Source organism: Bos javanicus, chromosome 8 (assembly GCF_032452875.1).
Source record: "Bos javanicus breed banteng chromosome 8, ARS-OSU_banteng_1.0, whole genome shotgun sequence".
Lineage (NCBI taxonomy): Eukaryota > Metazoa > Chordata > Mammalia > Artiodactyla > Bovidae > Bos > Bos javanicus.
The window spans coordinates 26048869-26073801 of record NC_083875.1 but is presented as its reverse complement, the minus strand read 5'-3'; the positions used below and the strand labels follow the sequence as shown (position 1 = coordinate 26073801).

The 24933-nt window shown below is 42.0% G+C and overlaps 1 protein-coding gene across 3 annotated transcripts in view; it reads left to right on the top strand.

Moving 5' to 3' along the window:
- Positions 1 to 24933, top strand: part of ADAMTSL1 (ADAMTS like 1) — a 1109873-nt gene that overhangs the window by 890512 nt on the left and 194428 nt on the right. The gene's annotated exons all lie outside the window — the stretch shown is intronic.

Here is a 24933-nt window from a genome sequence, read left to right as displayed (position 1 = left end):
CCAAGCCCTCCCACCCTCATAACAGATCGGCTTGTGGGTTGCAGGAACTGAAGGATCTGGGTGGTATCACTGAGCCACCATGAAATGCCTCTGCACACACCATGCAGATTCATTATAGCATGCTCTGGAGTGTGCATGTGTCATTTCACATGCAGAAAATCGATTAGAGCATTTCATTGTTCACCCCTGCCTGGGTCTCATTATTATCCAACCTTGAGTTTTAGTTCATCAATGCAGTCACTGCTTCGTTCCACACAATTTTATGGTGTCTTGGGAGACTTGCCTTCAGATACTTGTTGAAGTCTCTGTAGAAGCTCAACCATCTCATCTATGATTCTGGTTTCCAAGGGGAGACATTTAAAGAACCAAAGCCAGTCTTGCAAGTCTGCTGATGGGATGAGGAATGTTCCCAGATCAAATCCTAGATGAGAGGGGGTTGCTGTTACTGAAGGATATTTCTTGTGATTCTATAGAGTATCACACAAGAAGCAATGTGTTGCCTCTAAGAATTAATGATAGCTTTCTGGTCAAGCTAATACTGCTTGTCTTACTTCTCAGTCAATTCAGTTCAGTTCAGTTCAGTCAACTAGTTGTGTCCGACTCTTTGCAACCCCATGAACTGCAGCACACCAGGCCTCCCTGTCCATCACCAACTCCTGGAGTCCACCCAAACCCATGTCCATCGAGTCAGTGATGCCATCCAACGATCTCATCCTCTGTCGTCCCCTTCTCCTTCTGCCCTCAATCTTTCCCAGCATCAGGGTCTTTTCAAATGAGTCAGCTCTTCGCATCAGGTGGCCAAAGTATTGGAGTTTCAGCTTCAACATCAGTCCTTCCAATGAACACCCAGGACTGATCTCCTTTAGGATGGACTGGTTGGATCTCCTTGCAGTCCAAGTAACTCTCAAGAGTCTTCGCCAACACCACAGTTCAAAAAGCATCAATTCTTCGGCACTCAGCTTTCTTTATAGTCCAACTCTCACATCCATACATGACCACTGGAAAAACCATAGCCTTGACTAGACAGACCTTTGTCAGCAAAGTAATATCTCTGCTTTTGAATATGCTATCTAGGTTGGTCATAACTTTCCTTCTAAGGAGTAAGCGTCTTTTAATTTCATGGCTGCAGTCACCATCTGCAGTGATTTTGGAGCCCCCAAAAATAAAGTCTGACACTGTTTCCACTGTTTCCCCATCTATTTGCCATCAAGTGATGAGACTGGATGCCATGATCTTAGTTTTCTGAATGTTGAGCTTTAAGCCAACTTTTTCACTCTCCTCTTTCACGTTCATCAAAAGGCTCTTTAGTTCTTCACTTTCTGCCATTAAGGGTGGTGTCATCTGCATATCTGAGTTTATTGATATTTTCTCCCAGCAGTCTTGATTCCAGCTTGTGCTTCCTCCAGCTCAGTGTTTCTCATGATGTACTCTGCATATAAGTTAAATAGACAGGATGACAATATACAGCCTTGACAAACTCCTTTTCCTATTTGGAACCAGTCTGTTGTTCCATGTCCAGTTCTAACTGTTGCTTCCTGATCTGCAAACAGGTTTCTCAAGACCAGTCTGTTGTTCCATGTCCAGTTCTAACTGTTGCTTCCTGACCTGCAAACAGGTTTCTCAAGAGGCAGGTCAGGTGGTCTGGTATTCCCATCTCTTTCAGAATTTTCCACAGTTTATTGTGATCCACACAGTCAAAGGCTTTGGCATAGTCAATAAAGCAGAAATAGATGTTTTTCTGGAACTCTCTTGCTTTTTTGATGTTCCAATGGATGTCGGCAATTTGATCTCTGGTTCCTCTGCCTTTTCTAAAACCAGCTTGAACATCTGGACGTTCACGGTTCACGTATTGCTGAAGCCTGGCTTGGAGAATTTTAAGCATTACTTTACTAGTGTGTGAGATAAGTGCAATTGTGTGGTAGTTTGAGCATTCTTTGGCATTGCCTTACTTTGGGATTGGAATGAAAACTGACCTTTTCCAGTCCTGTGGCCACTGCTGAGTTTTCCAAATTTGCTGGCATATTGAGTGCAGCACTTTCACAGCATCATCTTGTAGGATTTGAAATAGCTCAACTGGAATTCCATCACCTGCACTAGCTCTGTTCATAGTGATGCTTTCTAAGGCCCACTTGACATCACATTCCAAGATGTCTGGCTCTAGGTGAGTGATCATACCATCGTGATTATCTGGGTTGTTAAGATCTCAATTAGATGCCTTTCTTTGGGGATTAGAAGATACAGATTGCAGGCCTCCTCAGATTATTTCAGGGCACACAATCCCACAGTGACACTCTCCTGCTCATCACCAGAGTTATTCTGTCTGTTGATCTGAAAAGTTGTTCTGTTGATCCCTCTTTAAGTGTAGAAGTAAAGGGGACCATTAGTGCCATATCCTCTCAGGCAACCAGAAAATCACTCAGCCACTGCTTGGAGCAGAAGGGATATAGGAAGAACAGCCTCTGGGCACCTTGGCTACCAGATCAGGAAGCCCTGGTTCTTGTTTTAGCTCTGCCACCCACTAGCTGTGCGGCACTGAGCAAGATGCCTGCCCCATCTGTGTCCACATCTGCAAAATGAACTAGCTATACAAAACGATCCAAGGTCACCAGGTCCTGTTCAAATAATCCCATAGCTCTTCATGGCTCTGTAGGCAGGAGCATTTGCGGCTGCTGCTTTGTGCTGATAATCGATATCAGTGCTATTCTGCTTGTTTACCAACACTTTAAAAACAAGCATGAGGGTCTTTCTAACCACATCTCAGTGGTGTGATGACATCCAAATGCTGTGATGACCTGAGGCAAGCCCAAGGAGTCAGTACCTGGGACAAACTAAAAATCTTCTGGGATTTTCAGCCACTAAACCCCTGCCTTCCTGGGACAGCAGAAGAAATAGGACACAAGATGTTACTTCCCATCCTCTAAGTACAGACTATAGTTAAATTAGATGAGCTTACTTTACTCTAGGACCTTTTCACTGACTGGAAAACAAAGACTCTTGTTGGGTTTAACATTGTTTCATTTGCTCCAGTTCAACCCAGGGCTTTAATTTCCACCAGCAAACCATCAGACTGAAGGGCAGAACATCTTACTGGGCACAGCCAGGGTTTTCTTCGGCCAACTGTACACAGCTGAGCTTTTGTGGAATGATGCTAGTCAAAACAACAAAGGGGCCAGAATGGCCTGATATGACTCTCTCTCTTCACCTCCCATCCAAGAGCCAAAGCAGAGTTTCATCTTAAAATGAGAGCTGGGTAGAGGTGTATCTCCTGTGGAATATTTCAGTCTGACATGAGGGGGAAAAAACCTCTCCTGCTGAATGTTTATGTCAGATGTATCTGAAAATGTGTTTAGTAGGAGTGTAGCAGTGTGTTGTTTTTCCATGCACCTTCTATTCATTGGGGACTAATTTAAATCACTGATTCACAATTCTTCTTGTGCATGGCTCAGCGTTCCCTGCACAGTTCAGCGTATTCCCTGATGGGCTCCAAGTTTCTGTACCCTGTCTTTTAGGCTCGTGGCTCATGCTGATGTCCACGTATTCAAAATAGAAAAATCCATAGCATTTTTGGTGGGATATACAGAGGTGATGTTCAAGTCTTGGTCATTGGGCTTATGACTCTTAGAGGTGGTGCTGGTTAAGAGAAGTAGCTTTTCCAGGAAGTTATTTGCCTTACTGAGCACCATGTAGGAAGCTACTTTTCTTCTCGTGTATGGTCAGGTTATCTGATCACACAGAGAATATCAGAGGCCTAGAAGGCATGTCCTATCTGGGCTGTCTCTCTGAGATGAAACTAGCCATCTGATTTCCTCTGTGTGATTGGCAGAGCTGGTATCAGAAGCACATGTCCAGCTTTCACCAGGTTGAGGCAAATAAATTCTCATGCCTGACTGTGTTCTCAAGTAAGAGGTATTCTGATTGTTCCAATTTGTATGTGCGCACGTGTGCACAGACTGCCTGCATTTTTAGGACACTTAAAAAATTATTATTAAGTCGCTAAGTCATGTCCAACTCTTTTGCAAACCCGTGGATTGTAGCCTGTCAGGTCCCTCGGTCCTTGGGATTTCCCAGGCAAGAGTATTGGAGTCAGTATTCTTCAAAAGCCATTGCCTTTTGAAAGGGATCTTTCTGACCCAGGGAAGATCCCGATGTGTTTCCTACATTGGCAGGCAGAATTCTTTACTGCTGAGCTACCAAGAAAGCTCACTTAAAAAAATAGTAGCTGTCTACTGGAGAGGACTAGGTTTTGTTTTTTTTTTTTAGTGCAGATTTAACTTTTTATTCAGTTCAGTTCAGTCACTCGGTCATGTCCGACTCTTTGCGACCCCATGAATCGCAGCACGCCGGGCCTCCCTGTCCATCACCAACACCCGGAGTTCCCTCAGATTCATGTCCATCAAGTCGGTGATGCCATCCAGCCATCTCATCCTCTGTTGTCCCCTTCTCCTTCTGCCCCCAATCCCTCCCAGCATCAGAGTCTTTTCCAACGAGTCAATTCTTCTAATGAGGTGGCCAAAGTATTGGAGTTTCAGCTTCAACATCAGTCCTTCCAAAGAACACCCAGGACTGATCTCCTTTAGAATGGACTGGTTGGATCTCCTTGAAGTCCAAGGGACCCTCAAGAGTCTTCTCCAACACCACAATTCAAAGGGATCAATTCTTCTGCCCTCAGCTTTCTTCACAGTCCAACTCTCACATCCATACATGACCACTGGAAAAACCATAGCCTTGACTAGACGGACCTTTGTTGGAAAAGTAATGTCTCTGCTTTTGAATATGCTATCTAGGTTGGTCATAACTTTCCTTCCAAGGAGTAAGCGTCTTTTAATTTCATGACTGCAGTCACCATCTGCAGTGATTTTGGAGCCCCAAAAATAAAGTCTGACACTGTTTCCACTGTTTCCCCATCTATTTCCCATAAAGTGATGGGACCAGATGCCATGATCTTAGCTTTCTGAATGTTGACCTTTAAGCCAAATTTTTCACACTCCTCTTTTACTTTCATCAAGAGGCTTTTTAGTTCCTCTTCACTTTCTGCCATAAGGGTGGTGTCATCTGCATATCTGAGGTTCTTGATATTTCTCCCAGCAATCTTGATTCCAGCTTGTGCTTCTTCCAGCCCAGCGTTTCTCATGATGTACTCTGCATAAAAGTTAAATAAGCAGGGTGACAATATACAGCCTTGATGTACTCCTTTTCCTATTTGGAACAAGTCTGTTGTTTCATGTCCAGTTCTAACTGTTGCTTCCTGATCTGCATACAGATTTCGCAAGATCAGGTCAGGTGGTCTGGTATTCCCATCTCTTTCAGAATTTTCCACAGTTTATTGTGATCCACACAGTCAAAGGCTTTGGCATAGTCAATAAAGCAGAAATAGATATTTTTCTGGAACTGTCTTGCTTTTTTGAAGATCCAGCGGATGTTGGCAATTTGATCTCTGGTTCCTCTGCCTTTTCTAAAACCAGCTTGAACATCTGGAAGTTCACAGTTCACATATTGCTGAAGCCTGGCTTGGAGAATTTTGAGCATTACTTTACTAGCGTGTGAGATGAGTGCAATTGTGTGGTAGTTTGAGCATTCTTTGGCATTGCCTTTCTTTGGGATTGGAATAAAAACTGACCTTTTCCAGTCCTGTGGCCACTGCTGAGTTTTCCAAATTTGCTGGCATATTGAGTGCAGCACTTTCACAGCATCATCTTTCAGGATTTGAAAGAGCTCAACTGGAATTCCATCACCTCCATTAGCTTTATTTGTTTATTGAAGTGTAGTTAATTTACAATGTTATGTTAGTTTAGTGTATAGCAAAATGATTCAGTTATTATATATATATGTTCTTTTCCATATGTTATTATAAGATTTGAGTATAGTTCCCTGTGCTATACAGTAGGTCCTTGTTGTTTATCTATTTTATGTGCAGTATTGTACATCTCTATTTTCTGTATAGTAATTGTTGTTCAGTCACTCAGTCGTGTCCAAGTCTTTGCAACCCCGTGGACTGCAGCATGCCAGACTTCCCTGTCCTTCACCATATCCCAGAGCTTGCTAAAACTCAGTGATACCATCCAACCATCTTTATCCTCTGTCATCCCTGTCTCCTCTTGCCTTCAATCTTTCCCACCATCAGGAATTTTTCTAATGAGTCAGCTCTTCACATCAGGTGGCCAAAGCGTTGGAACTTCAGCTTCAACGTCAGTCCTTCCGATGAATATTCAGGGTTGATTTCCTAAATTAGGATTGACTGGTTTGATTTATTGAGTCTTCTCCAACACCACAGTTTAAAAGCAACAATTCTTCGGTGCTCAGCTTTCCTTATGGTCCAACTCTCACATCCATACATGATTACTGGAAAAACCATAGCTTTGACTACATGGATCTTTGTCAACAAAGTGATGCCTCTTCTTTTTAACATGCTATCTAGGTTGGTCATAACTTTTCTAGCAAGGAGCAAGCATCTTTTAATTTCATGGCTGCAGTCGCCATTTGCAGTGATTTTGGAGCCCAAGAAGATAAAGTCTGTCACTGTTTCCATTGTTTCCCCATGATGTTACTGGATGCCATGATCTTTGTTTTGTTTTGTTTTGTTTTTAATTTTATTTTATTTTTAAACTTTACATAATTGTATTAGTTTTGCCAAATATCAAAATGAATCCATCACAGGTATACAACCATCCCTCCTCCCTCCTCCCTCCCCATATCATCCCTCTGGGTCGTCCCAGTGCTCTAGCCCCATGCATCCAGTATCGTGTATCAAACCTGGATCTTTGTTTTTTTGAATGTTGAGTTTTAAGCCAGTTTTTTCACTCTCTTCTTTCACCTTCATCAAGAAGCTCTTTAATTCCTCTTGGCTTTCTGCCATAGGGTGGTGTCATTATATATATTAATCCCAAACTCCCAGTTTATCTCTGCCCACCCTTTCCCCTATGGTAACCATAAGTTTGTTTCCTATGTCTGTGAGTCTATTTCTGTTTTGTAAATAAGCTCATTTGTATCATTTTTTAGCTACCATGCATAAGTGATATCATATGATATTTGTCTTTCTCTGTCTGGCTTAGTTAACTTAGTATGATAATTTCCACTCTATCCATGATACTGCAAATGGCATCATTTCACAGCTGAACAATATTCCATCATACGTATATACCACATATTCTTTATCTATTCATCTGTTGAAGGACACTTTAGGTTGCTTCCATGTCCTAACTATTGTAAATAGTGCTGCTATGAATATTGGGATGCATGTATATTTTTGAATTAGAGTTTTCTGTAGATACATAGCCAGGAATAGGATTGCTGGATCATATGGTAGTTCTATTTTTAATTTTTAAAGAACCTCCATACTGCTTTCTGTAGTAGCCATACAAGTTTACATTCCCACCAACAATATAGAAGTGTTCCCTTTTTTCCACACCTTCTTCATCATTAATTATTGCAGACATTTTAATGGTGGTTATTGTGACTGGTGTGAAATGTACATCACTGTAGTTTTCATTGCTTTTCTGTAATAATTAACGATATTGAGCATCTTTTTATGTGCCTCTTGGCCATCTGTATGTAAGAGGACTAGATTTTGAAGTCCTTGCTATCAGCTTCATGTTTTAATCCTCCTTTATATTCATCTTTCTAGAACCTAGAAGGATAGTTTCTAGAACCTAGAATAATGTCTGACATATAGTAGATGTGTATTAAGTGCTTATTGATGGGACTTCCCTGGAAGTCCAGTGGTTGAGATCACCTTCCAATGCAAGGAGTACATTTTCAATCCCTGGTCAGAAAGCTAAGATTTCACTTGCCTGGCGAACAAGGAACTAAGACATAAAATAGAGACAATGTTATAATAAATTCAATAAAGACTTTAAAAATGGCTCACATCAAAAAAAAAGTGCTTATTGAATAAATGAGTATAAGGACTAGGACTAAATTTTTACACAGTAATACATTGTTGTTGTTTAGCTGCTATGTCACGTCCAGCTCTTTTGCTTCCCCATGGACTGTAGTCTGCCAGGCACCTCTGTCCATGGGACTTCCCAGGCAAGAATACTAGAGGGGGTTGCCATTTCTTTCTCCCGGGAATCTTCCCGACGCAGGGATTGGACCCATGTCTCTTGCACTACAGGTGGATTCTTTTTCACTGAGCCCCCTGGAAAGCCCATAGTAATGCTTAGACCCTGATAATAGCTGGACCCCATTTCACTTTCTCCTCTCTATCCCTCTTATCTTATCTCTCCCACCCACCAGGTAGTGCTAAAAATGCTATTATTAGTCTCTTCTTTATGTTTAAGGCTTTACAACTTAAAACATAAATAATCTTAGTATAAGTAACCCTTTATGGTAGCAGCTATGTATGGCAAAATATCCCCAAAGTTAAGAATATGAAGACAACTTTGGAGTTGTCTTCAAAGTTATGTCCACAACTTTGGAGTTTGAGTGCATGGAGTGCACAATGGAATTTGAGTGCATGGTTAGCATTACCCAGGAAGGGGTGTGATTGTCAGGAGAATTAGAAGATAGCACAGCAGGGACTGGTATTAACTCCTTAACAACCTGGCCTACAATTGGCCAGAAGAAATTAGGACCATTTTTGCATATGAGCTGAAACCTGTGAGAATTTTGCATCCAAGTTGGTAGCAAAGAAGGTATCAGTACAAAGAATAAAAATTATTTTAAATGTCTTTACCATCCTCTCAATAATGTGTGTCTAGAAGGCCACATTCCACCACCACCCCCACAACCCTGCCCACCTTCTCTGGTAGGTTAGACCTGCTTAAGGGAGAAATATGCAAACAGGAGCCAAGATCAGTCTTTAGGAAAGACATCTGCCCCCTGTTCTTAATTAAAAAGCTAAGTATTAGAATTATACAAGTATTCATGAATATTCTCATTCTTTGACACTCAAGCACCGCAGAAGTAATCAATAAAGGCGCGTGCTGCCCTTTCACCACCATGCTCTGCAGCACCACACCCTTCTTCTCCCCAGAGATTATCACTGTTCATGGTTTGGTACCTTTCCAGACCTTTTTCTATGCATTTGTATACATACATGAACATATACAAATATATAAGATTCTTTTCCCTTTGTAAATGCGGTCATATTACATGTATTGTTTGGCAACTTGATTTTTGCTTAATAACACACACCAAATATCTTCTCCATCCCCGAGACCACCAAAATAAAACCCCACAGGTAGATTAAGGCCTGTGTTCGAATCCTGCTCTGTCATTCTTAGCTATATGACCTTCAAGAGGTCATATATCTTTTTGGGTTCTCAAATTCTTCATCTCTAAAATAGGATCATAGCAGGCACTCAGAAAAATTAATCTCTCTTTCCCTTTCATTTTTAGTAAGAAATATTTTTAGTTTGTATTCAGGACTTAACCTCAAGTTTGATTCGCTTTTCTTTCTTATTCCATTAAGTCTTAAAAATTAAGCTCTACTGACCATCTCCCCAGTTTATAATAGCTATGACATGAGCAGCCCAAAGAAAGGCAGAAAGCACTCCCTTAAAAGAAAAAAAAAAAGTAGTCTGACTGTTATTAATTATAAGCATTTGATAGCTCAGCCAGTGTGTGTTGAAAAGATTTGGTAAACGTACGTGGAGGAGGGGAGAGAAGTCCACAATGAAAGCCAGATGGCCGAAAATGAAGGAAATTCCAGGCAATTTCTGCAGCTTTGTTCTAACATACTTTTTAAACTAAACTTTTATTTCTCTGCAACAGAGAACAGCTGAGTGGTGTGGAATAGATAAACAGTGAAGAGGGGAAAAAAAGCTCATAATTCCAGGAACAGTACTTGATTTCTGTCCCCCACCCCAACCCCATTCCCTTTTCTCAGACCTAGGGTGGTTCTGAGAATTGGCAAGAACCATGAAAGAAGTTTAAGGATCCTAAACAGAAATGAGAAAGTTAAGAAAAATCATCTTCAAGGTCACAGTCTCTCCTTTAAAAGCAAACTTTAGAATGCCTGTTTTATTGCACGCTAACAAAACCCACACGGATGAGCCACAAATAATTTCCAATTTCTAATTTTCTTTTACATTTGCCTAAAATGGCTAGAGCAGAAGGTGTTACCATAACCACGTTATAATTTACATCATAGAACCTTCAAAGCTTTACAGGGACTGTCCCCTTAGACAACTTGTTTTAAGGGTTTCTGTTTCAACATGCTCTCCAAGTAATGGTTTATCTTCTGCTGAGTTCCCAAAGTTTCCATATGCTGCCTTTTGGCTGTGTCCATACTAACTTTTAAGTGCTTAAAGCAAAAGCACACCAAAGCTCACTAGCATCCACAGAAATTGAGTCCAGATTTGAAGGCCATATTCAAGCGCCTTTAGAGAGCTAATACTATTACTATTGTCATCCTCTTTGGTAAATCCAGATGTATGATTATACTGCCTCTCTCTTTTCTTCCACTGATGGACAAGTTACAACAGAAGAATCTGCCAAGACCTGTTTCTTAGCAGTTGAGTCTGATTGGCCCAGTGGCAGTCTCTGCTACTTCCCTACCCAGGAATGTGTTGGCTTAGTGATCAGATTTGTCCCCAGCAGCACTTTGACATCAGCAAGGGTAAGCATCCCATGTATGCTTACCTTGGGGCGTAAATCTTCGTTTTTCCTAATGAGAGCCCTCACCATGGTTACACATCCCCTGTGATATCAGCTGCAAACCTTTGTGAAATGAGCTTTGCTGGTACTAGAAGTTATTCTATAAGCATAGATGTAGTTTTTGCATGAATATGTGGTAAAAATCAAGGGAATGGATCTACTCTCATCTTGTCTCCAGAAAGCACAAATGGCTAATTCCATAAAGATAGAACCTCAGCCTTAGGGAAAAAACCCATTCAGTTAAGACAGGAGAGGGAAGCTTCCCTGGTTTCTTAACATCAATGTGGTTACACAGCCTTTTAGACCATATTAATTCTTCCTGGACTCTGGCAAAGTCCTTATACAAACCATTGACTGAAATTAACCTTCTGCATAAAAAAATATGGCAGAAAGCATTTCACATCTCAATTCAGTAAAACATAAAAATGCACTATGTATCTTCATGCACAGCAGTCTGCTTGTATTTGGTCCTCAGAAATGACTAGAAGACCCAAATCTGTTCTGAAGGAGTTACCGGTTATTGGAGGAAGATTTCAAAACAGTAACCAAACACAGGGTTCTGTGGGTGCAAGAGGCAGTAGGGAAGGCTTCCTGGAGGAGGCACTGCCCATGCTGAATCATAACACAGAAGCAAGAGTCACCCAGGTGAAGAAGGAAGGGAAGAGATGTTACAGGCAGAAAGAAAAGCATGGACACAAAGGAAAGAACAAGAATTGGAAGCTAGTGTTATAGGGTGGGCAGGGGCCAGCTCCAGGATGGCTCTTAATGCTAAGTTGTTTGGACTTTTATGTCATACAGGCAGCAGAGAGCCATTAAGGAGAATGAAATGGGAGGGGAACAGACAGATTTGCTTGGAGAAAGATGGCTCTGGCTCTTCATCCAACAGAGCTAAAGCAGTAACAGTGGCTAGCTTTTATTATCTAATAGTCATCTGCTCTTTTTCTCATTCAATATCATAAATAAATAGTGTGCTCTGCATCATTTTGTTTTCATCAAAAGTAATAAAGACCTCTTGTCCTAGGTATGTTAGCATTTTGTATCCTCCACATTCAACCTAGTGTGATGTGGGCTCAGCCCGTCCACCTGGCGGGAGAATAGAGCCTTAAGGAAGGATGTCCCCAGAAGAGAGAATGAGAGGTACAGCCAGCTGATCCTTGAGGCCCTTCCAGTTCTGACATTCTGTGGTCCTTGAGGGTTGTGATAATTATCTACAGAACTGAAGCTTTTCAAGAAAGAAAGAAAAAGCGAATTCTATTAGGAAAATTACATTAAGTCAAATTTAAGTCCCCAAGACAAAGCACCTCTATTAGTCACAAGACGGGAACTGGCTTTAACTATAAATGAAGGAGCCAGGAGAAGTCTACTGGGGAACAAGAATTGGATTTCCATAAGAAAAATGTAGCCGAGAGCATTCAGGCAACAAGGATGGTGAAACGCTGAAAAGATTGTTTGTAGACTACCTTAGGGCTTCCCTGGTGGCTCAGATGGTAAACAATCTGCCTACAATGCAGGAGACCTGAGTTTGATCCCCTGGAGAAGGGCATGGCAACCCACTCCCGTATTCTTTCCTGGAGAATTCCATGGACAGGAGGAGCTTATACTGTCCATGGGGTCGCAAAGAGTCAGACATGACTGAGCGACTTTCACTCACTCAGTCACTTGTAGAATTCCTTAATGTCTCTTGTCCACATGTAAAAGGATACAGAATGTTCTTCATCCCTGGATTTAGAATTTTATAGTGCTCTTTACTGTAGTGCTTTGTAACTAGAACTTCTCTTCATTCAACATCCACTGAACAAATATTTATTGATTGCCTCCTTTGTGCTGGGCATTGTGCTGGGGAAACAGGGATGAACAAACACACTTTGTTCCCTGAAGCAGGTACAGCCTACAGAGTGTGGGGAATGGTCCTGGAGAAGCCATTATGTTTTTTTCATCTTGGGTACTTTAAGTGCTACTCTTCTAAAGATAGTTATTAAACTAAACTAGAGCCTGCGTTCTTCACTGCTCTAAGAGCTGACCTATTTGAACCAGTCATCGATCCCATTGCTCATAAGTACCATGGGGATGGAAATATCACCACCACATAGCTTTCTGCTATGGATGTGGTGATGAAACATGGGAGTTTTACAGTTCACAAACCTTCCAGCTTACAAATCAATCAGCAAAAGAGTGGAGACTCTCAGAGTAAATCTTTTCTATTATTTTTTCCTGCCTTCCCCTATAATCCAGTGCTTCTAACGTCCTGAAGTAACAATTTAAAGGCAAGCAATGATTCAGCCAAAGCTTTGAAATGAGAATTATTGCTGCCTAAGTGTACCCAATGCCTTCTTTGGAAATTTTGAAAGGAGGCCTCGCGCAATTTGAGATGAAGAGCTTTTCTATGACTCTGAGTTAGAAATCTGCTCTGTTGCTATGTTTCTTAAACTTGAAAAACAAAGAAGTAGGGAAAAGACTGGAGAAAGAAATAGAGAAAATGAGACCTTTAGGCAACGTAAAAATGAGGGATTGAAGGGCTCCCCAGGTGCCTCAGCAGTAAAGAATCTGCCTGTCAGCGCAGGTGCCACAGGAGATGAAGGTTCGGTCCCTGGGTCAGGAAGATCCCCTGGAGGAGGAAATGGCAACCTGATCCAGTATTCTTGCCTGGAAAATTCCATCAACGAAGGAACCTGGAGGGCTACAGTCCTTGAGGTCACCTAGAGTCGTACGCATCTGAGCACATGTGGCTGCAGGGTTAATTAATGCCTTCACACACAAAAATAAATAATGAGGGTGTGAAAGAGAGAACGCTCTGATTTGTGCCCAGTAAATCTGGAGGATACCATTCGGAAACAGTTTGTTGCTCTGGAAATATTATTCCCTTTATGGCGCCAATCCAAGGTCAGGAAGTTCTCAGGTTGTCTGCCACAGTCACAGAAGATCTGTCCAAAGCAGAGTCCCGCTAACTCCTACTTTTCCTGTGGTGAATTAGTATTCTTCTTTTTTTTCCCTTCATCACCGTGCCTAATTATCTCTACCAGGACTACAAGGAATTTTGATTGGTGTTTGTGTTAGTGACACAGAAAAGCCTAGAATGACTGTTACTACATTAACACAGCTCCCAGTCCCACCAAATGCTCATTGCTTTTTCATGAGGCTTCTAGGGGTTTTTTGTTGTTGTTGGGAGGGGTTGGGGAAGAAGGGGTTGGTTTGTTTGTTTTTTGAGGTTTGAAAGTATTCCTTTAAAATTTTGTTTTTAACTGACAGTGTTGTGTCCGTTTCAGGAGTACTGCAAGGTGAATCAGTTATACATATACATTTATCCACTCTTTGTTTTAGATTCTTGTCCCATGCAGGCCATCACAGAGTATTGAGTAGGGCTTCTAGTTGTACTGGTGGAGTCACTATCTATTGGCCTAGACACACACATACACAAGCGATTGGCTGTGTATTAGAACCTTGGAGGGTGGTGCGTTCTCTGTCACTTACTGCTGTCAACTCTGATTCCCAAGTGGGTAGACACAACCACCTTTCTGGCCCATCACAGGTCACTGCTCATGTCATTCAAAGAGCCACAATGGACCCTTTACCCAGGTCACGTAGAATTGACCCTTATTCCACTTTCAGCAGTGGTGTTAAATAACAAAGCCATGGTTTGCTGTGATAGTATGTGCCTCTGGTAACTTATTATCATCTTAGCATGACTTCTTTTTTTTTTTTTTTATCAGACACCATATTTTTGCTTATAGAAATCTTGAGAGTACTTGGGACGACTTCAGGATAAGAACCATAGGAGACTTGGCAATGCCAGAGTTAAATATTCCCTACCAGGAATAGGGAGACTGCATGGAATTAGGGAGAAATCATGGGTTTTGAGGTCAGATAGATGTTGGCTCCCGTATTTGCTTTATGGCCTTAGGTCGGCTCCTTTAACCTCTCCAAGACTCCATTGTCCTTAGCTGTAAAGCAAATATAATTGTCTAAACCAGAGTGGGGAGAGGTTGTGAGGATGGTCATGTTGGTAAAACCCTCAGCTAATTCCTACCTCATAAAATAGATGCTCAAAAAAATAAGAGTTTGCCATGCCTCTTAGTTCCCTATTTGGGAAAGTGTATGATATAAAAAGACCTTCATGTTTATTTCATAGCCATTGCAGTTTATTCCTACATTTAACCAGCCAGTATGGGAGCAGAGTAAGGTAGAGGGTATGGATAGAGCCAGGCTTTAAGGCATCTTTCAGTACGGCCCTCGCCCCATCTCTTGGTCATATCTAGAACAGAAAACACAACAGCTGGTTCTCATGGTTTCTATTGCTCCTGCAAAAGGTAGCAATTATTGGGATATTCCACTTTATTTTAACACCTAATCCATTAACGTGTGTTCTGTAAGAACAGCAATGAGCTGATGAAGTGGGAGTGGAGGAGGCAGAGCCCAAATGTCCCTAAAAAGTTAATATCCTGTGTGACATGACTGAAGGAAGTAAGGCCCGTGGGCAAGTGAGGTGTGAGTCCTGGAAATGAGCAGCTGTGTCCTGGCGGTCACAAAAGCCTGTGAGAAGTCAGGGAGAAATCAGAGAGTTTCTATAAACAGTGTTGTTTCCACCCAGCTGTCTCCTCAAATACTTGTGGGAGAGAGAAGGAAAGAAGTAAAAGCCAGTCCAGGGTACAGACAAGTAAAGGACATCTTGCCCCCACATCCTTGTTAATCTTCACAGGCCATTTGAGCAAGGTGGGGCTGCCCTAATAGCTTCCATTTACTGGGAGTTCACAGTTGTCAGGCACTGTGTTCATCACTTTCTATACATTATTTTGTTTAATCTTCCCCACAGTTTTATGAGGATTTACTATTCCTGTCCTAATTTTACAGCTGAGGAAACTGGATCTTTAGAGGGATCATGTAACTAGCTGGTGGCAGGTTCAGATTGGAACAAAATTTACTTCCAAAGCTGTTACAAAAGAGCTTGTGATTCAGTCCTTGCCTCTATTAAAGATGTTTACATGCCCCATTCCTCCCTCCATTTCCCCGTCCAGTCCCTCCGTCCTTACCTTCCTCCCATCTCTTTATCTGACCATCCCCTGTCCTATTCTAGGCATTAAGCTCTAGGCATGAGAATTGACATGGTGAAGAGAACCAGTCCTCCTCGCCCCATAGTATGGAATAGATTAAAGCATAGTGAAGATCACAGGCAAATTTACAGTCCCATCTTTCTTTATCTGCAACAGATAGCTTTCATCTCAGACTCTCGGTGGCCAAGGGTAGAACTAGACTCTTGGTAAAAGCTAGCGCTTAAGGGATAGTGAAAAATTCTTTCAAGCACACATGTCTCAGGACAAAACCAAATATGCAGGAAATGAACCATGTTAAAAGAAAGATCAAGTAGACCCAAAGTGAGTGTTAAAACCCAGCACTGAGTCATTAGGTAAAGCACTCAGTTCCTAAGAAAACACTTTTACAAAGAAATACTAAGTCATCCAGAGACATTCAGCCTAGAAATATGAATCTGGGAGACACAAGTGGCTCCCTTGGAGCTTTTGCATCTTTGCTCTGCCACAAGGAACAACCACTGGCTTAGCTTGTGCCTAACGGATGGCCTGTTTGTGTTGTAAATTGCCAACACCCTTACTCTCTTACAAACACACATACTTCTCTTTCCCCAGTGTCCTCTGTACAACCCTGGGTCCCAGTCTCCTTTTCTGCACCACTCTCTTCTCTGAGCATCTCTTTCCTAGTACCTCTTTCTTCTCTCCCCCAGAGACTTAATCCTAATCACCTTGCCCTCTTAGTACCAAAATTCTCAAATGACCTTTCTCAACCATTTGTGCCAAGACCCCAGTTCTTTCAACTCTTTCGCTCCCTGTGTCTGTGCAAGTCAAGTCTCTTCGGTGATGTCCAACTCGTGCGACCCTATGGACCGTAGGCCACAAGGCTCCTCTGTCCATGGGGTTCTGGAGTGTTTTACCATGCCCTCCTTCAGGAGATCTTCCTGACCTAGGAATTGAACCCACATCTCCTGCAGCTCCTGCGTTGGTGGGTGGATTCTTTACCACTGAGCCACCTGGGAAGCTAACTGGGTGGCCAGTACGCAAATGCATGCATGTGATCATGACAATGCACAGTCATAACAGGAATAGCAAAGAAATGAATGACTGTCCTCGGGAACACTGAGATGAGTCATCTAATCCAGACTGGGGAGGGTGACCCAGGGAAGGTGACCCCTGAGCTCACTCAGTCTCATTCTTATAGATACCAAAGTATTGTTTCTAAAATTCTATTCAAACATATTATTGATATACTACTTAGATATTGCCCCTAAAGTCCTAATCCAGGTACTTCAGAAGCCATTTGGACAGCTTTATGTCTTGCCTTCTGTCCCCTTTCAGTCTTCCGGATAAGCCTGAAAGTGCTTGATTCCCCTGTATTATCTCATTATTGAATAAGTGTTAGTGGCTCAGTCATGTCCAACTCTTTGAGACCCAATGGAATGTAGCCCATCAGGCTCCACTGTCCATGGGATTCTCCAGGCAAAAATACTGAAGTGGGTTGCCATTTCCTTCTCTACATTATTGACTAAAGACATATGCTATTGATTTGAGACGTTTCAATGCTCACATAACAGATCACCAGCCACAGGCATTAGTTTCTGAAAAAGTTCCATGGTCAATAATGTGTTACAAGAGTATTTTCTGGTTGCTCTCAATTAACAGGAAACTGACGTAACAATGTAATGCACAAACAACTATTCCAACTGTTTAAAATAGGTCAGATTATTTACTACCAGCTTTGTTGGATCACTGTCCCCATGGGTAACACAGGAACTTGAACTTGATCATTTTCCTGTAATTTCCCTGTCTTCTCCAAGGTACCCTGACTCAGGAGATGCAAGAGAGGACCCAAGACATAGGGCAATGTACTTGTGTTGCATCTTCAGGCAATAGTAGAAAACTCTGAAAAACAGATGAATCACTAATGCCCTGCCATGTCCTTCAGCTGTAAACTCAGGGTCAAGAGCTCTTGGATTATACAGTTTTCCTAAGTTCTCTGAATTCTGTGTAACTTAGTGTCATGTAAATACAAGATACTGAATATTTCTCTTTATTTCATCTTTTAAGCCACCTCTTCCTCTTTTGCCCTGTAAGATACTCCAGAGGGTTCGTTTTCAGGCTCCTGCTGTCTAATCAGTCATCCAGATACTTGCTTATTGTGCAGAAGTCATTGGAAGATTGGCTTAATACACAGAAACAGCAATATCACAGAGAAATCTTGGTCTGGGAACTGACACTCGAGCTGTTTTGAGGTTTAAGGAGTAAACAAGAAAGAGATGTATACTCTGGCCTTGGCAGAACCCCACATGCTAGACACGGGTTTCTCTTTTATTTCAGTCAAAAGTGTTTGGGGGAGGATTCTGTAGATCATTGCCGAATGCATTCAGGATGCTTTTGGAAAAATTGAGTTAAGAATAATAGAAAATGAAGCTTGTGCATCACTGATACATTTACTGGGGAAGTTTCCTGGAATCAAAAAAACCTCTGTGTGTGGTCTATCACCCATCCCAGCCCGACCTCCACCCCCACCCAGGGACCATGCTTCAACTGCCTCAACTCCTTCTGCAGACGAGCGAGGCGGCAAAATCAAAGATTGCAATGCCCAGAGCTTGTACAATGGTAAGCTTCATCAAGCTATGGAAAATTCACAGAAGGAAGCTGTTATAAGCAAGGTATTTATTGATGTAAAACCCACCACAACTAGACAGGTACCACTTATCAATGCTCTTTTTGTGAGGAAAATGATGCCAAAATTACAATGTGGGGGAGAGGCTGATAATGGAGCCGAAGACTCTCCCCTCTGTGAGGTTTGATTTCGTGGCTTTTTCTTCTTGGTACTAGTGGTTGGCTGTTTGTTTGCAACTGGGGGCAGACAGTAAGATGACAGTTTGGGGGCCGGGAGCGCTTCCATTTTTCTCCTATTTCTCCTATGTTACCTGCCCGCTGCTTCATAGGCCTTCTGACGACCCATCCTGGGCACACCTAGAGAGGCCTTCTGTGGAAGTGGGCACTGTCATGCACTTCATCTTTCATGTAATGGAGGTTGACGATATAACTGACCCATGGTGGTGTGAAGCGAAACCACCTGTAGGCTGCTTGACCCGCCCTTGATCTAGAAAAGAAAAGTGCTGTTTTCCAGCTCACCCCTGCATACCTAACTCCTTCAGGAGGGTTGTGTGCAGAACAAGGTTGGTAAGATGTGGACTGCTTTTCACCACACGTCTGCAGCTGCATACGTAGGTGTAGAAAGTGAATCCACGGATTGTATTCCTCTCTCTTGACACACAGGAAGGTATTGTATTGATATCTTACATACTTGGCCATGACATCTTCCTGCATCTTTTCATCCTTATGTATGTCAGATTCCCTGAGCATAGGTAATGTGGTGTAAACCTATCCTGACGTATATGCCGATTGGATAATTGTTTCATTATTTGCTCTTTATTGCATTTGGGAACCCCAAATCCTTCCCTATGGACAGACCAGTCTCTGAAATGGATGGGTTTTCTGAACATCAAATGCACCTATTTGTTCACAAAGAACTCTCTCTTCCTGAAAAGCCAGTTGCAGTGGTGATACATGGGATGGATTTCCAGTACAAATTCTCATGCCCAGGTCCTTGGCAGAGAATGCTGATGGATTGAGTCCACCTTCTTCAGGTGTTATTGGGAATCCTTGTTTGTTGTGGACAATTTTGCCAAGCACTTCCTGGAAGCTGGACTCTTTGACTTCTGGTGACTGAGGCATCACGGTCACATGAAGAGCTTGGTGGACACTGAATCCTCATCACTTCCCCATCAGGTCTGTCAGTAGTGTCAGTACCAAGAAATCACAGGGTGTCATTCGCTACACTCTAAAAAGCCAGAGAGTGGTAAGGAGTTTTGACAGACTCATCTAGAATCTAAAAATTTGGCAAATGAGTTTCTGTTAGTGACTGGGGTTGTACAATCCCAGAACGTAATCTTTTTTATCTTATCTGTGAAGGAACACAGGTCAAAGGTGACTTGCCCAAGTAGCCATGGCTAGCAGAGCTCAAACTAAAACCCTGAAAACGTAGTGCTTCTTGACTTTGAATTCAGTGTGTATGATAAACAGGTGGACTCCAGAAACTCATATAATGAGTCAAAATGTATGATCAAGAGCCAGACTTCTAAGTTCAAATCCTGATTCTGCCACTTATCAACTATGTGCCCTTGAGTGGAGTCACTTAACCCTTCTCTGTCCTTGCTTCCTTGTTTGTAAGATAAGAATGAAATAATACCTATCTCAGTGGAGTTCTGTGCATATTGATGGGTTAATTTATGTAAGGTACTTATAAGAGGGCCTGGTAATAGTCCCTGGATAAGTTTTCCAGTGCTCAAAATGCACTAGAGCTGGAATCAGGCGGCAGAGTAAGAGACCCCAATGGCTGAAGGTGGACAAATATACTCTTCACTACAATAAGAAAGGATTTTCTCACCAAACTATTTTTCTATTAATTTATCTCTTTGGCTGTGTCAGGTCTTAGTTGCCACGTGTGGATCTCCATTGCATCACGCGAGATGTTCGGCTGTGGCATGCAGACTCTAGTTGCGGCACACGGGGTCAGCTGCTGTGCAGCATGTGGGATTTTAGTTCCCTGACAAAAGGTCGAACCTACGTCCCCTGCATTGCACGGTGGATTTTTAACTACTGAACCACCAGGGACGTCCCCTCACCAAAATATTGAAAGAAGTTTTTATTCTTTCTCCCTACCTCCTGAACGTGATAGAAATGAATTGACTTGTTTATGTTTGGCTAAAAAGATACCATTTACCTCAGAAAGAAATCTTTTATCCTTTCCCAAGAAAGCATATAGATCCATAAGAAAAGCATTCCTTACTCCCTGAGAGTGAAGAATAAGAGTTAAGTGGAAAATGAAAGGGAAAGGAAGAAAATATAGCTGCATTCACAGAGCATGACATTTTTCTACTAATTTAGTATGAATGAATGATAGTCCAGAATTAGGAACTCAGTTGGCCTCCATGTGAAATGGGGTAGAAATCCTCCCCATGGTTTTTTGGAAGGCACATGGATTCCACTGTTCTTGCTCAGAACTTAGTTATCAGGTTGTCTCAAGTTCCTATTTTTTCACTGGAAAATTTTCTGAGGATCAGGGAACTGCTAGAAAGTTCTCTGCGGCCTGGGGAATGTTGAGCTACCTAAAACCAAACTGTTATATTTATTGTAAATGTGCAATAAAGCAAACACAATTGAATACAAAAGAGTTGTTCTGATTTGGGTATATTAATAGCAGTCAGTTCAAGGAACCACAAAAAGGCAAAAAAAAAGAAAGAATACTAAATACCCTTTCTTCCTATTGGCCTCTCTTGTGTCGGACAAATTGTATTATGAAAATAATAATAGTGATGGCAGCTACCATGCGGTGTTGTGTTCCCAGCACCTGCACAGGTGAGAGGCCAGTAGGTAAGAATACAATTAGAACTCTGGAAACCACTTAGGGTTGAATCCTGGATCGCTACTGACTAGCTGTGTGACCTTGGTCACATTACTTCAGTTAACCCGTATATAAAAGGACATAATCATAGTCTGTCTTCTTAGGTTGCCATGAGGATTAAGGAGTTAGTAAATGTGAAGGTCTTACAATGGTATGTGTATGTATGTGTATGTCAGTCAGTCATGTTCAACTCTTTGTGACCCTATGGACTGTAGCCCACCAGGCTCCTCACTCCATGGGACTCTCCAGGCAAGAATACTGGAGTGGGCTGCCATTCCCTTCTCCAGGGGACCTTCTCAACCCAGGAATTAAACCTGTATCTCTTTTGTCTCCTGCATTGACAAGTGGATTCTTTAGCACTGAGCCACCTGGGAAGCCCATTCCTAGTACATAATGAGCATCCAATAAATACTGAAAGCTATCATCACATTTGCTGTCCCGTTTTACAGATAAAGAAATTGACATTCAAAATGGGTTACTTGCCCAAAGATATAAAGTACAAGTGGAAGTAGATTCCGTCCCTGACTTGCTGGAATCCAAAGTTCTAGGTCAGTCTAATGCACATGTGTCTCCTGCTTGGTGAACATTACTCAGGAATTCGGGGCAATTCATCAGTGCTATTCAGATCCCAATGTATTTAAAAATAGTGTTCCAGGGATAAAAGTGCTAGCAATAAATGAGCATCATGGATAATCAAGAACAAATGACGGATTTAATAAGCCAAAATAAATCCTAATAGGAGGGTTTACATTTATTCAGACTTAAGTCTGATAATAATCCTTTAACTCACGCTGAGATAACAAAACATCAAAGAGTAAAACGTGTATTCTACTTGAAGACATCTTTGAACCTCACTTGAAAAACAACTTTAGGTCATTTTTGTGTTGTCAAATATGAAAATATTTGTGCATGGTCTCCCTCTTTCTCCTCAAGTAGACACCCCTCAGAGCTGGAGAGTGTACAAGCTGCTGTGTGAATAAAAACAGTCTTGGTTTGCAAAGAGCAGGTGCTGCCTGTAGCAGTGTGTGTGTGTGTTTATGTGTCCCCGTGCTGATGATTTTATCACACCCTGCATCCGTAGCTAGCTGCTTATCCTGATTCCTCACTTATCAAATTCTGGAGACTGAGCCAGAGACGTCTCTCCAGGGCAGATGGCTCTATCTTTTGTTTTCCTCTGCCAAACCAGGTTTGAAATAAATTTCTGGTCTGATCAGGCATGACAGAGGGCTTGCTTGAAGTCCCGCATCCCTCTGTGCTGTGGGCCTGTTGGGATTCTCTCCAAAGCTCAGCATCCCTTGGGATGAATGGAAAGGGAGTATCCTGGGCATTTGGCTCTCTGCTGCTGAGACGTGTGCTACCCAGCAGTGTTGTGGGGGCTGCGAGTTTGAACTGTAGTGAGCTTAGACCATATTTATCATTAGGGCTTTGAGTGCCCACTATGCCTCTGTTTCCCAGGCTCCCTTACCCACTGTAACTATATCAAGGAAAACAGAGACGAGTGAAAACCAGAATTTCCCAAGCATTTACTAGGCTTTCTAGTCAATATTCTTTGCAGCCCTGAGCATGAAAATAGATAAACTGAAAGTCTCCAAATGTATCCTGCTCTCTTACAAATCACTCTGCCTAGGATACTCTCTCTTTACTTCTGCCCTTGCCTGGCCACCTCTTATTCACCCTTCAAGATTCAGCCCACGTGTCACAGATTCCAGGAAGCCTTCCATGACTGTCACTAACTTTTTGATCCCCAGTCTGTATTTGTATGCTTCCCTCTATCTCATGTTTATCTATCTCATGGACTGAACTGAGTCCCTTGGAATAGGGTCTGTGTCTCCTCTACCACTCTGTCCATTCACATAGAGCCTGGCCACATAAAGTGCTCAACAAATGCTAGTTGAATAAATAAATAGCACTTATTTCAGTGTCTTATAGTTGTCGCTGAAAGCCCTTAAAGTCAGTTAATTTTTTAGTCTCTGTATCCCCATCATTCAGCATAATACTTGGTACATAGCAGGTTTTTATCCAATGAATGTATGATTATAGGCACATATATGTATATGAATGGCTGAATACATGGATGGAAGAAAAAGTTTTAAATATAAAAGCCATTATGATGCAAAGGAAGAGGGGGGAGAATCTTGCAGGAGATAATAGAAGCAGATCTGTGGATGCTGACATAAAGGACTGACCTTCCCAAGCATTTAAGAGAAAACCCATGAATATAAATGGCCAGAAAGGTTTCCATTTAAAACATAAATAAAAGGATTAAAAACTGCTCAAGAGAACTAACTCCAGCAAGTATATTAGTTTGCAAGGGCTACCATAACAAAGTACCATAAACTGGTGTCTTAGAATGGTAGAGATTTATTCTCTCATACTTCTGGAGGCTAGAAGTCTGAAATCATGTGAAATCAGAGAGGGCCATGCTCTCTCTTCAGTCTGTAGGGGAAGGCTTCCTTGCCTCTTCCTAGCTTTATCTGGTTTGTCAGCAATCTTTGGTGTTCATTAGCTTGTAGAAGGAAAAGGCAATGGCACCCCACTCCAGTACTCTTGCCTGGAAAATCCCATGGACAGAGGAGCCTGATAGGCTATAGTCCGTGGGGTCACTTAGAGTCAGACACGACTGAGCAGCTTCACTTTCACTTTTCACTTTCATGCATTGGAGAAGGAAATGGCAACCCAATCCAGTGTTCTTGCCTGGAGAATCCCAGGGACAGGGGAGCCTGGTGGGCTGCCATCCTTGGGGTCGCACAGAGTCAGACACGACTGAAGCAACTTAGCAGCAGTAGTAGCAGCAGCAGCTTGTAGAAGCCTCTCTCTCTAATCCTCTATCTTCCTGTGGTCACTTTGCCTGTCTATCTCCAGTTTTCTGTTTTTATAAAGACACCAGTCATAATGGATTAGGACCTACCCTCATGGCCTCAGTTTAACTTGATTATCACTATAAAGACCCTATTTCCAAATGAGGTCAAATTCTTCAGTACCAGGAGTTAAAATTTCAACATATCTTTTGGGGAGGACATTACCAACCCATAACAAGAATTCTTAAGCTTTTAGAATTTAAGTGAGGAATGCCACCTGCAAGTCAATGAACAGATGGTGATCTTTATAACCTGATTTGATGGATGCCAAGCAATGCTCTTAACTCCAAAATACTTGGTCCTGAATCTTAAAAGCCTTATATTTTACTTGGGATGATAACTAGAGAAAAACATTTATGTAAATAGAATTAAGTCAAATAAAATATTCTAGCCTTGGCTTAGAACAGCTTCATGGTCAGTGTTATAGAACATAAACAAGGACCAAATGACAGTAAGTCCACAAAGAGGGTGTAATTGTTCTTGTTCAGTTGTTCAGTCTTGTCCAATTCTTGGCAACCCCATGGACTGCAGCACACCAAGCTTCCCTGTTCTTCACTATCTATTAGAGTTTGCTCAAATGCAAGTCCATTGAGTCAATGATGCCATTCAGCCATCTTCAGCCTATGTTTCCCTCTTCTCCTTTGGCTTTCAATCTTGCCCAGCATCAGAGTCCTTTCCACTGAGTTGGCTCTTCACATCAGGTGGCCAAAGTATTGGAGCTTCTACTTCAGCCGTGGTCCTTCCAATGAATATTCAAGGTTGATTTTGACTGGTTTGATCTCCTTGCTTCCAAGGGACTCTCAAAAGTCATCTTCAGCATCAAAATTTGAAAGCATCAATTCTTCAGTGCTCAGCCTTCCTTATGATCTAACTCTCACATCTGTACCTGATTACTGGAAAAATCATAGCTTTGACTATACATACCTTTGTTGGCAAAGTGATGTCTCTGCTTTTCAATACTCTATCTAGGTTTGTCATAGCA